At 39.7% G+C, this 12,703-nt stretch overlaps 1 protein-coding gene across 2 annotated transcripts in view; it reads right to left on the bottom strand.

Moving 5' to 3' along the window:
• MET (MET proto-oncogene, receptor tyrosine kinase) overlaps window positions 1-12,703 on the bottom strand; it is a 196,138-nt gene that overhangs the window by 183,220 nt on the left and 215 nt on the right. The gene's annotated exons all lie outside the window — the stretch shown is intronic.

Raw genomic sequence — 12,703 nt, forward strand, 5'->3', positions numbered from 1 at the left:
AGGATTAACAGGGCTCTGCTCAGAAGAGCTTACAATCTAATAGGGCACGGAAGGTGGCACAAAGGGTGGTAACTGTGGAGAATGAGCTAATGGAAGTGGTAAAAGATTAGTTTGAGACGTCATAGGCTTCCCTTAAGAGATGAGTTTTCAGGGATCGCCTAAAGGTAGCAAGAGTAGGGGATAGTTGGACAGGTGGAGGTAGCGAGTTCCAGAGGATGGGAGAGGCTCTGGAGAAATCCTGAAGACGAGTATGGGAGGAGGAGACGAGAAAGCAAGAGAGTAGGAGGTCTTAAGAAGAGCGGAGAGGACGATTTGGGTGATATTTGGAGACAAGATTGGTGATGTAGTTGTGAATGGCGTTGTATGGTGTGGTTAGTATTTTGTATTTAATTCACTCGGTGAATGGGGGCCAGTGTAGGGATTGCAGGAGAGGGTTGGCAGACACTGAGCGATTGGCAAGGTGGATAAGTCTGGCAGCAGCAGATGGGTTGCTTCTCATATGAAGTTATTTCATGGAGCGTGTTAATTGATTCATTTTCATTTTATTCTTTCATTTAAAAAAAAAGTGTTTTTAACACAAATATTTGTAAAAAATATGATATGGTTACAACAAAGGTGAGCTTGCCTGGTATACACTTAACTGTAGCTGTATATGCTGGATAAAATATGTATTTCTCAATAAACCAAAGTCCTTTAGTAAGGGACCCTTAACCTTCTGAGTGGGCTGGACACAGATGACTGGAATAGCTGCCTAAATCTAGATAGGAGATCACTTTGAAGTGTTACTCTATGAGAGTGCTTTTGTTAGTTAGAAATATTAGAGGGAAATAGCTTGAAGGCTATGTCATGAGGACAGAATGGCGTAAGTATATAACATTATTATACATTCTAAAATCCAAATTACATTTAAAAGATCTATAAAACATAACAAGAGAAATTATCAGCTGGAATTAACTATAAAATATATAAAAATAATTGGGACATATTTAAAGGAAATATACATGTATTTTTTTTATATTATTGCATACATTTTGCATATATATATATATTTATATATATATATATATATATATATATATATATATATATATATATATATATATATATACCTGTATATACTGTACAGCTCTTTCATTGAACTTTACCTTCTGGCTGAAAATGATATTATACTCATCTGCAATATTTTATATTTACCTGATTAGAAAGATTTAGTGCTGAAAATAATAGTGTAATAAAGAAAATATATACAAAACACTGAATAATTCCTGAAAATTCCGATGTTAGCAGATCCAGCTGTATGGCTTGGCAAATGGGTGCATGCACTGGTATTTAAACAGGGGTTGTGGCTGCAACCAGGCCCCTGCATTGAGGACCTCTAGGGGCCAAATATCTACATCCAAATACCCATCTCCCACACCTCCAGTACGAGACAGGACTTCCTGTGCAAGGCACAGGGGGTTACAGGAGTTAGGACTTGGGGATTAAAATGGTACTAAAGGCAAAATAAAAAAATGACATATACGGCGAGGTCTGCCACTAACATTAACAAAGAACTCCCTACTGTTTCAACTTCCTTTAACAAACCTAAGTGGAAATTAGAGGGTTGACACAAATGTTTAAGCACTGGCAGGTGCGCCTGCATTGGGGGTTATTTACTAAAGGAAAATCCACTTTGCACTGAAAGTGCGCTTGGAAGTAAAGTCACTGTAGATCTGAGGGGGACAAGCAAGGAAAATAAAAAACAGCATTTTAGCTTGAACATGATTGGATGATAAAATCAGCAGAGCTTCCACTCATTTCAGATCTACCCCTTAGATTTGAAGCGACTGCACTTCCAAGTGCACTTGCAGTGCAACATAGATTTGCCTTTCGTAAATAACCCCCATTGGGTTCTATTACATTTAGTTGAAACATTTATGTAAACATTTTTTTTTCAAATAGCGTTTCTGTAGGTGTTTAAAAAGTGTTAGCTGGAGTTAGATTTTAATTTGTAAGTCATTTATGTAAATATACTTGTCCATCTAACACTACACTATTTAGAAAGTGCTGTTTTAGAAAGGGTGTCTCAAGTGCTCCTCCACAGATAGAGGAAGTGTGTTACTGGCTGGATCTCAAGGTGCAAAAAACGATGAAAAATACTAAAAACAGAAAAGTAATGCAACCACCACATCTTATAATTGGTAAATTGCAAAATATTATATTTTTATTTAAGGGTTTATTTAGATACAATTTAAGGGAAAAGGGTTTGGGTTCTTAAGTAGAGGAGGTAATAGGATGGCATGTTAGCTGCAAGGAAAGAAGGAAGTAATACAGGTTTAGAGCACTAGGTATAGGACTGAAGTTCAGAGTCCAAGATCATTTCTTCCCTATTGGATGTCCAGATCTATATCACGTTTGATAATAAAGGCGTATACCAAATCGATGTATTGGCATAAGACAAGACCATTTTAACTTGAAAAGGTTTGTGTCAGTGAGGAGCAGTAGAGACTTAGCAAAGTCAACGTTCACTTTGTAAAGTGAATATCCCTGAGTTTAGTAAATAGTATGAAATTGTGTTAAATTCTAGTAAAATGCCTGGAAATAATACTGCTATTAAATTGTGTTAAATTCCAGTAAAATGCATGGAAATAATACTGTTATTTTATTTTCCTTGCACATGGTTGGGAATACAATGTAAAGCTACCTTCACCATATTTAGTAAGCTCAGTGAACATTTAGGTTCTGTTTACACTACTGTACTGTGACTTTTGTGCAATTTACAGTGTAATTATGCGGTGTGACTTTGGTGCGACATGGTCGCATTGATTAGAACAGGCATCATTAAACAATGAGATTTCCTTTGTCATGCAATTCTATGCGACTCAAGTCCCATTAGAAGTTGCACTAGCGTGACCCAGGCCTTACTTTTCTATGTCGCCACTACTTTAATAAGTCAACCTCAGTTTAATTATTTATTTACCCTTTCTTCAGTATATGTTCATATGTGTTGTTTTCTTTATTCTTGCAGCTTGAGTTAGTAGCAGGTGTTACACTTTTTTGAGCCAACTCTGATTTTGTTCAGCCAATTTTCTCGAATAGCTGCACAAGGGAGCGATATCTCACTTTTAGAATACCAAATCTTGTTTTTTCAGCTTATTCCATATATAACACCAACAGTCCAAGAGTTCTGGATGGCTCGAATGCGATAACAGGGGGGCGATAACAGGGGCGTTATGACCATTTGGGTTTTTTTGAAGCCTGTGTAGCTACAAAGAAACACTCTGCACTATTGGCAAGACGTTGAATTGTTTTAAACAATGGCCTAATAGCACAAATGTACTTGCCTTACTGCAGCAGTCATGACCTAACCTAATTTATTTTTTGCTAAACTGTATTTCTGAAAGAATCACAAGCAGATGAATCCAAAGGAACACGTTGGAATATGCAGAATGTAAAAGAAAAAAAAAATCTGAAGTGGACAAACTATATTTGGAATCAGCATAATACTATTATAAACAGACCTGGAATAAATAAATATTAATCCAGATGAGATACAAAACAGATGACTAGCACTAGAATGACATTTATCTATCTTGACAACACGGGGGGAAAAAAGTACCTATGAGATTGCTACATGGCATATCCAATACTTAATATGTATGTGTAATATGTATATTAAAAGAAACGGATGTTCTTTCTAATAGTATATGAAGATAAACATATGTGTACGTTTGGTATTCATATTGTGCTGTTTCATGTCACTGGCACTGCTACATGAATTATGTATTCGCTAGTTAACACAATTAGATAATAAGAAGAGGATTGTTCACTTACAAAGCAGATGTATGAAGATATACAAAATATCAGGCGTTAGATCATAAAGGTAGGTGTGCGCACAAGGGGTGCAAGGTGTGCCTGGGCACACCCTAATCACCCTGTACTATGCAGATTCCCCATGCTGCCTGGCTGCATAGAAAGAGACAGGGGAATCTCTCTCCTCAGTCCCTTGCTCTGTGTCCAAAGTGCAATGTCAGGGGTCTGTTTAGACCCCTGATATTTCACCAAAGCCCCCAACAAGGCTCCTAATAAAATTGTAAAAAAAAAAAAAAATAACATTGTCAAAAATAATAGAAAAACAAAATTGTAACAAAATAATAATGAAAATAAACTACTGACACCAATCTCTGCTCTACTGACTAGGGGTCGACCTATTATCGACGGCCGATATTCATTTTTTTTTTTGAAGAATCGATATCGGTAAAAAAAAGTATTGATATTACTGATATTGCTTCAAGTGGTTGTACCGGGGTGATGGCTCTTTAGAGTGGACGATTGGCTTTCTTGTAATAACAACCAATGTGGCTAAGCAGCCACTCGGCTGTTACCACAAGTAGCGGGAGGGGATGCCCCCCTCCTCCCGCCACCTTCCGCCACTCAGCCCAGGTCTCCCGTCCCACCGAGAGGCCCGAGAGACCAAGAAGCATGTCCACCGGCTGCCCAGTGACCCGAACAAAGCTGATTGCTGTGTTCTTGTCTCGGATCTAGTAACCCAGAAGCGATGTCATGACATCACTTCCAGATTACTCTCATCCTAAAGGCGAGAGGTTTAAAAAAAAATAGAAAGTATTCAAAAATGCAGATCTTGGCGCTTTGAATACTTTTACGTGCAGTGGAGGGGTTTGGGGTCTTATAGACCCAGATCCATCCATAAAGAGTACCTGTCACAAGGGATGTTTACATTGCTTGTGACAGCAATAAAAGTGATAAAAAATGTAAAAGGACAGTGTAAAAATAAAAACTTTAAACCTACAGAATATTGGCACCTGATATAGGCTATCGGCCATAAAGGCAGCTGAAAAATCAGTATCGGCCCTGAAAAAATGATATTGGTCAACCTCTACTACTGACCCTGTCCACTGCTATATATATCTTGATGTTAAAATGGTATTAAATCCAAAACCACAAATGTAATATATTGCAGCTTACCAATCTAGATGTGGTGTCTGCATTAGTTTTATCCTTTTAGTCTTTTTCTCTCTCTTTTTCACCTGGTGATGTGGCCAGCAACATAGCTTCTGCATTAGAGTGCCCCTACTCTGGAATAAGGAGCAAAGGGGCATCTTTGGACAGCAGCATTGTCAGTTTGGGGGGAGAGGAGTGTTAGCAGATTTTAGACACTAAAAACTGAAGCCAAACTCCAGCTCACACTTTAGCCTTGGTTCACACTGCCACGACTTGTCATGCAACTTGAGAGTTTAAGGTCCCATTGCACCCTATAAATGGCAATGAGATCATTCTAATGGGTGCTACTTGAGTCGCTCCGACTTAGAAAAAGGTTCCTGCACTACTTTTGGCGTGACTTCAACACGACTTGCATTGACTTCTGCTAAAGAAGTCACATGCAAGCCGTGATTCAAAGTCACTGCAGTGTGAACCGGGGTTTATAATGAGGCTACATAAAACAGTGTTTTTTTACTTGGGATAAAGGTTTTGCATGAATAAATAAAAGCTGATCACTGTAGGCAGCCCATCAGTGGTAAATACTTTTTTTTCTCAACACTCTTAACTGATGCATTTGCAGGAGAGCTTGTTCTGTTGAAAATAACAAACTTACTGGCCAGATTGCCAGTAGAAACAAGAAGGAAAGAAAGCCTAAAAAAGAAAATGAATGCAGCCAACACATCTAAGAATGGGTAAGCTGCAATAAAATAAAGGTTTGCTTTTGTGCTTAATACCGCTTTAAGTGTTAAAGTGCTTTGGGAAACGCTCTTCCAATCATTCAGGTATGAATGAGGTCTCAAGATGGCGATGAATAAAACATGTTTTACTGCAGCATTTCAAACTTATGATCCCTCTGCTGACCTAAACACAAATTTCTCCTTAACCTGGGCGCACAAGTTTATAGGACTGGGATTTGCCATTGTAGACGAAGAGTCTAGCACCTCACTAAAGCAATTGCAAGGTTATCACACTTGTCTTCATTCATTGTGCATTATGGAGTATGACAGCTTTGCGTGGTGTCATCAGAGACAGTAGGAAAATGAAAGAAAGGTCCAACCAGGAAACATTACTGCTGGTGTGCCAGAGAGAAGGAGGACTCTATTGTTTGGTTGAACCTGCTTGCATTAACCAGAAATTGAAATGTTGGTTTTGAATTAACTACCGTAACTCATCCCCTTGCGAACAGATCTTATTTTGATGATTTACCATTGTTCTAGGAAGATATACTGGTAACAATGGCACTAAACTCAGCCAAGGATATGTGTCAGCAATGGTGACATTCTGAGGTATGGGTGTACCACCATGAGTTTGAAGAAAAGCAGGACGTGTGGTTGAGAGGAAATTATAAAATGACTCATGCAGGAAGCAGCTATCTAATCCCTCTATGAACTGCAGGAATGAAAAATGTATTGATAAAACCATTGCAATGAAACAGATTTAAAGAAGAATTTGAGGAATTTATTTTCCCATGCAGTGGGGCTGTGCCCACACTGCATGGGTTATCAGCTCGTTTTTGTCTAGGGGATAGGAGAGTGGGTATATACTTACCTAAACCTCCTGTCCCCCTGCATGCTAGCGGTCTTGTGCATGGACTGTTCCTGACATCATCATGCCCACAGACTGGCTCTGGGTGTGAGGCAGGAAAGCAGGAACAGTCCACCGTTGGCTATGGCGGGGGGGGTGTACCGTTTTCCAGAGGCACGAAGGATTAGGTAAGTATAGCCTTTCTGTGCACCCCTGGACAAAACAAACAGTTAACTCATGCAGTGTGGGCACAGCTCCACTGCATTGGAAAATATGAAAATGATGGTTCTCTTGTTATATAAACCTATTCTGCAAAAAGCTCTTCACTTTTCTAAATGTAATAGGACATACTATAGACCCTAGGAGAAAACCAACTGCAAATTGCAGCTCCAAGGCCACATCTGGATTTTTGGCTGTCCCTATCCTGCCCTTGATGCCTCTGCTGTCAGTATGCCTCTCTGAGCCTGTTAGCCTCCTTACTGAGCTTAGCAAAGTATTGGGCCGTGGCATGTAGACAACACTGTCTGGCTGTTATTTTACAATCTGGGTTGGTGGCCAGGAGATGGAAAAAAAACACCAATTTTTACCATCCCCTGACCATTTATCTGAAAGAGACCTATTTCATGAACAATTGTACCTATTATTCATAGTGTCAAGTATTTGTTTATGAATAAGCCTTCATGGATGAGACATGTAAACTGTCTGTCCTGGAGCTGGGTGTCTGTCTTTTTTACCTGCATGGATTGAATAAAGATGCCCATTATATGTGATCTTGGATTGTCGCTACCTTTCTTCTTCTCATGTGTTTGTTTTCTTTATGCATCCCTTCCAAGGTCCAAAATTCACATCAAGAAGAATTAAGTTTGGCCCTCCAAACCAGTCCCAGTTTCTCATGTGGCCCCTTGTCAAAATTCATTGCCCACCCCATGATCTGCGTAATGCACATTCTACATGGCTTCTAGTTTTAAGAATGGCATTCTGACAAAACTGAATGATTGCCTTTATATTTTTACAGCTAGACAAGATGGCTTAATGAAAGAGAGTGAATGAAGAGTCCAGGCTGTCCACCGTCTTACAAGTAGCCAGCAGTGAGCAATTAGCACAGTAACCAACGGTGGTGGCCAAACACATCCTTCTTCAAGTTATGCCAGCGGTTAATAAACCCACTTACCTTAGGATTCACAGATACTGCAAAGCAGAAATCCAGTTTTTCAATATAATAACTAGAAGAACCCACAGGTTTATCAGAACAGAAGTCTGGAATACTCATTAGGGAAATTAATACACATGTAACCATTGTAGCTTCTGGAGCATTCACCAACTTACATGTGTGGCGGGTGGGTATTAAAACTTAGCTTTTTGGCAGCACACATATGTTTTACTGGAGTTTAAAGCGGTAGTAAACTCGCTGATATGTTTTTTGTTTTTTTCACACCTGCAAGGCAAATGGCATAGTGAGCTAGTATGCACCGCATACTAGCTCATTATGAAATACTTACCTTAGAATGAGCCCCCAACATCTCACCCAATACACGGGAGCTGACATGTTCCCTCTGCGCATCTTCCGGATATCGCGGCTCCTGCGCTGTGAGTGGCCGGAGCAGTGATATCGTCACTCCTGCGCATTGCGCACGGGAGATTTCTTTCCGGCAGGGTCCGGCGTCTGCTGGGCTTCCAGCTGAGAATCCCCTGTGCGCATGCGCCGCTGCAGTCAGCGGCGCATTGCCAGGGGAATATCTCCTAAACTGTACAGGTTTAGGAAATATTTTTTTCACCTACAGGTAAGCCTTATTATAGGCTTACCTGTAGGTAAAAGTTCAAATTAAGACTATACAACCACTTTAAAGGGATATGCAATCTATCAAAAAAGTGTTCAAGTCGCCAGTAAGTCACCTGGCAAAGTCACACGACAATTCGTGCAACTTTCAGATTGGGGCAGTGTAAACTAGACATGTGCTCTGTCAATAAATTTGTTTAGTTTCGTTCCATTTTATATTAGCCATTAATTCGTATTTCGTAATTCGTGTCTGAAATTCAATTTGGATTCATACGAAATACAAATTTTCGTTAGGTTTGTTAACTTTTCATAACAATTACGAACATTTGTTATGATGAATTTCAAAAGCAAAAAATACCTTTCTCTTATGAGGGGCTCCCACCATCCCTGTGCTGTGCTGACTTCCTCCTGGGTTTGTACCCCTGCTTTGCTCATTATGAGGGGCTTCCACCATCCCTGTGCTGTGCTGACTTCCTCCTGGGGCTGTACCCCTGCTGTGCTCATTATGAGGGGCTCCCACCATCCCTGTGCTGTGCTAATTATGAGGGGCTCCCACCATCCCTGTGCTGACTTCCTGTGTTTTTAACTTCATCATAACGAATAATTGTAATTATTATGACAATAATAAAACAATATTAACAAACATTCTTATTTTGTCTGATTCTGAATCTCCCATTGACTACCAGTACCAGTCTCCCAATCCCATATTAAAAAAGGTAATTTTCCCAACCTTCACTCAGCAGCAGAAGGAAGCCACTGATTAGTCAACAAAACATCAGTCACGTTTCCGTTGTAACGGAATTTGGATCCGAAATTCGTCAACGAAATTTCGTATTTCATATACAATTCGAAAGCATAGAAATTCGTATTTCGCATGCTTCCAAATGTACGAATTTTCGGAAATTCTTACGAATTTTCGTTTCATACGAAACAAACCACACATGTCTAGTGTAAACTGAGCCTTAAAGTGGTTGTAAACCCTTACAACACACTTTGACCTACAGGTAAGCCTAGATTACGGCTTACCTGTAGGTCCAAGAAATATCTCCTAAACCTACACGGTTTAGGAGATATTTGCCGAAAGACAGGCACCGCTGTCTACGGCGCATGCGCCATAGACAGCTGCTCGCAGGCGCACTGAGCGCGTCGCGGGCAACGGCGATATGCCACGAGTGGCGGCTCCCGTGCGCATGCTTGGGAGTGACGTCATCGTGGCTTCGCCGAATGACAGCTGCGGAGCAGCGAGACCCACCGAGAAGATGGACGCGGCGGACTACAGGGGACAGCGGTGACTTCGCTGGCTCCTGTGTCAGGTAAGTGAGTGCGATGCATAGTAGTCCATTATGCTTTACCTTTGCAGGGAATGAAAGAGGAAGTAAACTCATCAGGGTTTACTTCCTCTTTAAAAATGACAGAACAGGAATGGCAGGTGTTCATCATACAAGTGATCAAAACATGTAGTTTATATACACATGTATTTGGAATGACAATAAAAATATCATATATATCCAGTGGCGACTGGGGGTATATTTTGGGGGGGGGGGGCAAACAGTGCACACTGAACCTCCTTCTCATTTCTTCCACCACTGTACCTCCCTACAAATCTGCCCCACCACTATACCCTCCTACTCTTCTGTTCCATACAAGCATATGGAAAGTATGTGCAATGATGAGCTCAGGTCAGGGGTATTTTCTGAAAGCAGTGGACCTATGTGCAGGATCATAAGTTGGGCCCCCGCAGCTGAGAAAAAGTGGTTGGGTGTGATTTTCATTGCGCTGAATACTGGCTGTGGCTTAAAGGGACACAGAGTGCAGGGGTTCAGTAGTAAGTGACACAAAGATTCAGGAATAATTTCAACAAAGTTCCCAGAAGCTCAACAGTAATTCCACAAACTGTCACCTGATTGTGGTTTTCTGAGTTGGTGAAATCCCTTCTTTCTGAGATTGGTAGTGGCAACCAAGCGAGTAATCTTCCTCCAGATGGTGGGCGGGGCTAGCAGGACTGTGATTGGCTTTAGCAGTGGCCAAGACTGTCCTCCTCCTCCATCTTTTGCAATGTGTGGGGGCACAGTGCCAACCTCTCAGTGCAGGTGCGATGTGGGGAATTCTGAAATTGGAATGCATTACTGTTTCACTGACACTTCCCTGTGCTGCTCTGCTGATGGGGAGGGAGCCGGGGGTTGCCTACCCCTGATTTAATATAATAGTAATGATAATAATAATGTATTCATGAACGCATTAATAGAGAATCCACACTTCCATACTTCCCATGCCTTGCTCCTTGTACTACAAGTCCACATTAGTATTTGGTAGGATGAGTAGGAGGTGGAAGTTGTCCAGACTGAGATTCATAATGAGATTCACTGTGTTTTCGAGCTCTACACTGGAGTTAGATCAGGTCGCTCTCAGGTCTTATGAGTTTTAACAAATAGGTAATGGCTGCAAGCACTGAGAGTAAAATAAGACAGGTGGCACATACCTAGAGCCAGGAGCTTTCTATATCTATATAGTAAGTGTACGCTTGAGTATAAAAGCTGTACATCTTTACAAATTGGATTAGTGAAAGGTTATAATTATATCAGATTCATTAGTTACCCACTTCCCTGACACACCCATGTACAGTTGCAACATTAGCATACACTTGGCCCGTGTTATATCACAAAGGATGTATTAGCTCTGTACACACACTGTAACAAACACAATGATTTCAGGGGTTTACTATACATCATATATGCAGAACATCACCCTCACCTATATTCATATTCTAATAATAAGCTTGAAAACACCAAGACCTCCATCAATCAGCTTGGACAAGGAACGCCATGTCATATCAGAATAAAACACCTGGGTCCCAACAATGTCTGGGCAGACATTTACATAACGGTTGAGTTCCTCTATACACATCCGATCTCTACACCGGACCTGTGTGCCAGCAGGGCAAGACCAACCCACCTGGCATCGCCAGCAAATGCATTACCAGGAAATGACTGCAATCACTGTAATACTCCAAGTTGTTCTGTATATACTCATAGCTTTACTATTCACTCTGTATTCGTCAGATACAAAACTCCAGATTTATCCTCATATGTATACCATTCACTCTGCATTCACCAGATACAAAACTCCAGATTTATCCTTTTTTCTCTTCTATTCACTCTGCATTCACCAGATGCAACACTCCAGATTTATCCTCGTATCTATAATATTCACTCTGCATTCACCAGATAGAAAAACTCCAGGTTTATCCTCATAACTATGCTACTCACTCTGCATTCACCAGATACAAAACTCCAGATGTATCATATCTATACTATTCACTCTACATACACCATACAAAAAACTCCAGATTTATCCTCATATCTATACTATTCACTGTACATTCACCAGATACAAAACTCCAGATCCACCCTCATATCTATATTATTCACTCAACATTCACCAGATGCAAAACTCCAGACTATCCTCATATCTATTGCATTCACACTGTATTCATCAGATACAAAACTCCAGATGTATCATCATATCTATACTATTCCCTCTGTATTCACCAGATACAACACAAAACTCCAGATCAGGGTAGATACAGGTGACACATGGTTGAGGTATATGTACCACATGGTCACCTGCTCATCTGTAATCTATATCTCAAATCTCAAATGTATGTGGAAATGCCTGTGGCACATAGAAATGACCTCTGATGTAAAACGGAATCCTTTTATCTGATGGTAATATACATATAAAGAAAGAAAAACGAATATACAGTAAATAAATATATATAAATATAATAAAAGTGTGATTATATATATATATATATATATATATATATATATATATATATATATATATATATATATATATATATATATATATATATATTAAAGTGTATAGTGTATAAGGTTTTTCTCATATATATATGAAAAATGTACACACTTATATTTAATATACTGTAATATATATATATATATATATATATATATATATATATATATATATATATATATATATATATATATATATATATATATATATATATATATATAGATATACACACAAACACACATCTATCTATCTATCTATATATATATATATATATATACTGTAAATGGCAAATGAACATACCAATGTAATGTTAGAGTGCAGTATAGCTAAAGTCTAGCTATAAGAATAGATTAGATACAGTTTGCCATCATCACCCCATAGTCTTAGTAGTCTGTCTAGTAAAATAAGTGGGTGATGTGGGAGAGGGGCACCCATCCACCTGTGAGCTGTCACCCCCCTCCAATTCCCAATCACTGATCTCTCCTCTAACAAACAATGAACAATAACAAAGTATTTCTATGAGTCGATGGGCAGTGATAAAGTTATGCCCAGGACTCAGAGAAGGCAGCATACAGCATGCAGACAGTGTGTGCCCACAGTGCC

This window comes from Lithobates pipiens, unplaced genomic scaffold (genome assembly GCF_037356315.1).
Source record: "Lithobates pipiens isolate NorthernLeopardFrog02 unplaced genomic scaffold, aLitPip1_a1.2 Scaffold_8, whole genome shotgun sequence".
NCBI classification, from domain to species: domain Eukaryota; kingdom Metazoa; phylum Chordata; class Amphibia; order Anura; family Ranidae; genus Lithobates; species Lithobates pipiens.